Source organism: Eulemur rufifrons, chromosome 18, assembly GCF_041146395.1.
Source record: "Eulemur rufifrons isolate Redbay chromosome 18, OSU_ERuf_1, whole genome shotgun sequence".
NCBI classification, from domain to species: domain Eukaryota; kingdom Metazoa; phylum Chordata; class Mammalia; order Primates; family Lemuridae; genus Eulemur; species Eulemur rufifrons.
In genome coordinates, this window is record NC_091000.1 from 7,366,417 (window position 1) to 7,371,048 (window position 4,632).

The window sequence follows — 4,632 nt, forward strand, 5'->3', positions numbered from 1 at the left end:
AAAGCTAGTAAGCTGAAGACACACTGAAAATATCACCAGCTATGCAATCTTCACGTTACATTTGGGCCATCAGAGAGAGAAAATGCAAAAAGATTCTGAATGTGTTCTAAGAATGAGAAGGGTATATTAGTTACATAACATACCTGGTGCCAGCACCAAATAGGTGACTTCTGTGCATGAATCAACCGATAGCCTACTTCTGCATGTGCTTGTCCTCAACTCCAAAGGCAGGTATGTTGTCTTCATTTCTATAACCCATCCCAGGATTCTGTCTCAAGACTGCAGCATCAAATCCCTCCTGAGTTCCTAGCCCAACTCCCTGCCCTATAGATTTCAAACTCAAGATTGCAACATCAATTATCACCTTAGTTTCCAGCCTGTTAGCCTACCCTAACAGATTTCAGACTTGCAAGAAACTACAGTCACAGAAAACAATTCCTTAATCTGTGTGTGTGTGTGCACATGTGTGCCTGTGTACGTTACTCTCATAAGGCTGCCTTTAAAAACACCATAGACTAGGTGGCTTAAACAACAGAAGTTTGTTTTTTCATAGTTTTAGAGGCTGAAAAGTCCAAGATCAAGGTCTTCCCAGCTTGAGGATGCCACCTTCTCACTGAATCTTCACATGGAGGACAGAAAGAGATAACCAGTTCTCTGGTGTTTCTTCTTATAAGAGCACTAATTCATCATGAAGGCCTCACTCTCATGACTTCATCTAAATATAATTACCTCCCAAAGGCCCCATCTACAATACCATCACATGGGGGTTAGGGCTTCAACATCTGATTTGGGGATAGGGGCACGGGGGAGCGGAGACGATTCAGTCCACAGCACACAGTCAGCCTCTCTCTCTCTCCCCACCATCTCCCTAGATATTAGATAGATAGATAGACAGATACCCTCTTGTTTTTGTTACTCTGGAGAACCCTGACTCACACACACATCCCTTGCACTTTATCATCTCTAAAACCCAGACTTCGAAATGGTACTTCTGACCAAATCAGTCCTTCCAGATCCTTCACTTTCTTATGGCCATTTCAGCTGCTCTTCTTCGGTGACACCTCCAATCCCCAGGCCACTTTAATTCTTGCAAAACCACCAACTGCCTCTGGCTTCGGTGTCCATCCTCCGCCGGGCACTCAATGCTGACGTTGGCATTTCCTCAGAAGTTATTCCAGATTTTCACTTCACTGTTCAAATCACTGAAGTTATCAATGGTTTTCATTTTGCCCAACTAATCAATACTTTCCTAGTCTCACTTAAGATCTTTGTGCCTTTTGACACTATTGATTACTCTGCATCCCCACCTGTTATGTTTGCAGCAAATGCGTTTTAAAGAATATGTCAAGGTCATTTCACTATGAGATGTGTGCTGCAGGAATGCCATGGAGCTCTTCATCGGATGTGCTTGGAACTCCAGTGCCTAGCACAGTGGCTGGTTAGTAGCAAATGCTTAAGAAAATCTTGTTGAATGAATAAGCCCTCTCAGGATGAAACATTCTGTGCAGGCGGGCGATGGCAGTCAAATGACAGAGTGAGAGAAAGGGGTTATTATCACTAAAGTAAAAAGTGGGGGAAATGCCTAAGTGTTTAGTTAATAATTCTTCCTCCTTTTATCTCCAATAAGTGGCAGCTCTAAAGAGTTCAGTCAGCCTTTAGGAATGATGAAGTAGAGATTCCAGACACTCTATTCCATCCTGCAAATTAAGCAAAGGATCCATAAACTTTCCTGTAGAATGAATATGGTAGTAAAAATAACCATCTCATATTCTTTAAAATACAGTCTCAGCAAACACGTTGTCTAGAGAGACAGCCTCGTGTCTTGGAAAACATACTTGACAGGGAACAGCAGACCTCAGATGTAGTTCTGATTCTGGCTAATTTGCTGTATTTTCTAAGAGAAGTTAGTTAACTTCCTTAGAATTCAGTTTCATTACTTGTGAAGGGATTGGATTTGATTATTTCTAAGGTCTCTTTGAGCTCTAAATTTCTATGCTAGTCTGATGAGATTTAAATTTTTAAAGCCCTTACTTCTTACTCATTCTTTAAAAATGTAAAAATTACCATACAGCACTTTTTCTTGCCCAAAAAGAAGTTTCTTTGTCAGCATTTCAAGATGCTTAGACATAAACCTTGATACATCCTAATGTAAAAAAAAAATGCTCATTTTTCAGTCATTTTAATCTTTTTAGTCTTCATAAAGACTATGCCATATTATTTATTATTTTAGAAAGACTAGTGATGAATAATGTAAACTAAGTCTTTAGAGATGGAATATATTTTACCTGAGTTTTTCCTCTTAAATTGGATGTTACAGTACTTTATGCCAGATTATTGTATCAAACTAAAACAATGCAATATAGGTCTGACATCTATTAACACCCTGCATTTACAAAAGCAGTTTAAACTTATTTTGAGAATGATGTCCATTCACTCTACTATTTTAACATTCTCAAATGAGGATTAACATTACTACCAACATTAGTATATGGTACACTTCAGCACTTCCTTTCAGATTTATAAAGTTGCATAAAATCAAAAAACATAGTCAATACAAAAAAATTTCTAAACCTTAATGAACAGTTACTACAAGCAATATTTAATGCAATCATACTATAATATAAGTAGGCTCAAGTTAAATTTCAAAAGTCAGTAAAGTCAGGACAGAATATGAAATGCCACATAAAACTAATTAAATTTAGTAATCCTGATTCAACTTTCTTAGTCTCTTTTTCCCCGTTTGTCAAATAAAGGGCTTAAATTCCACGATTTAAGAGAGACTACCTTGTGACTCCATAAGGAGAGGAAAATAATTAAGAGGAAAATAGAAGTTAAGCTAGGCCCTAAAATGAGTAGGGTTGTCACAGGAGAAGAGAGAGAGAGACAGGACTCCCAGGCAGAAAGGACAGCTTAGAGATGTCCTGACTCATCTCTTCACGACACACTCCAAAGAGTGTCTGTCTCCCAGACCTCCGGAGGGACGGCTTAACCAGTCCCTGTGTTCGCACTGTGTGGAGAGTGCTGCCTAGAAAGAGCTATGGACTTGGGTTGAGGGATTTCAGTCAACAATGGGGATCCACCAGGGACACAGCCAGGGGAATACACCAATTTCACTTTCCTCCCACCCTCTGATCTTCTGTTGCCTCGGGTGAACCCAAGAGGAAGCAGAGGGCAGGGAGCTGGTCAGTTGGTTCCCGTGGGGAACAGAACGGGGGAGAAGGGCGGAGAGGGGACCTGGAGGGTAGCAAGAAGTCAGCAGTCACAGAACCTGGGCACAGTGGCAAATTGGGTGTGCATGTTTAGGATGCTCAAATAAATAAACAAGGACATTATTTTACAAGTAAAAACAATAAATTATTAGTCACAAAAGAGCAGAAACAAAAAAAGAATAGATAGAAATAGAAAACATAGTTAAAAAAATTATGAACCCAAAACTGGCGTAACTGAAACAAGAATAGGCAAAAATCCTGAAAATAAAAAGCATTATCAACGAAATCTTTAAATCTGAATAGACTAGGCAAACTCCCATTAAATAGAGTTTTATGAACTGAAAGCATGTACTAAGAAATTCCCAAGGATTGGAGCACAGAGAGAAAAACAGGTTACAGACACGTGAGAACAGCTAAAGGGCATAAAAGATGGACTGTTAAGAAATGGCACGAATCTAATTTGAGTTTCCGAAGAGGAGACGAGAGAGAATGGTTAAGACCTCATTTTTAAAGAGGTGGTAACTCAGAAGTTTGCAGAATCGAAAGGAGAAAACAAGAGTCCTCAGATTAAAAGTACAAAATGAACAAAGCTAATGCAAAACAATCAACTGTATTTCTGTAAAACAGGAACAAACAATAGAGAATGGAATTTTTTTAAATAACATTTATAGCATAAAAAAATCAAGTACTTAGAGATAGAGCTAATGAATGTTAAATCGAGATAAACGCCTGCACCGAGCTAGCTCGGGCCGGTCCTCAGGGCAAAGGGAACAGAGCCAGAAGAAAAGCGGAAATGCATCAGTACTGTCCATCTCCTGGAGCCAGTCGGCCAATGTCCCAGCAAATGCGATTTATGTGGCACTAAACTACACTCCAACTCGGGAGAGAAGCCACAGAGTCACATGGCGAGGAGGGTGGAGTGAGGAGTGAGGGAGTTGGTGCCATTAATGTCCCCAACCTACCACAACCGTGTTTTTGTTTTTTGGGTTTTTTTTGTTGTTGTTGTTGTTTTTTTTATCTTTTAAAATTCGTGTCATCCTTGCGCAGGGGCCATGCTAATCTTCTCTGTATCGTTCCAATTTTAGTATATGTGCTGCCGAAGCGAGCACCACAACCGTGTTTTTGGATGACAGAACTCAGATGGGGAAAGATGTCGATTTCCCCGAATCCACAATGCCCCAGGCTCATCTTTTATTTTCCCTGCCCCAGCCCTGGATCAGCCACTTCTCCAAGGAACCCTGAGAATGGATTTGTAATCTCATTTTCAAGGATACATCTCATGTCTCTTTGCACATATAATATAATATGTAAGTGTATGTGTAATGCTTCAACTCATAATGTTACAAAAAACATGTCAACTACTTGTACAGCATCAATGTCAAAGGCAACACGTTGGCTGAACACAGTCAACAAAGCCATTATC

At 39.8% G+C, this 4,632-nt stretch overlaps 1 non-coding gene across 1 annotated transcript; it reads right to left on the reverse strand.

The window, feature by feature from the left end:
• Nucleotides 1-4,210: 4,210 nt before the first annotated feature.
• LOC138399199 (U6 spliceosomal RNA) lies at nt 4,211-4,318 on the reverse strand. Its single transcript, XR_011236098.1, has one exon. It is a non-coding gene; the product is annotated as a U6 spliceosomal RNA (small nuclear RNA).
• Nucleotides 4,319-4,632: the final 314 nt, after the last annotated feature.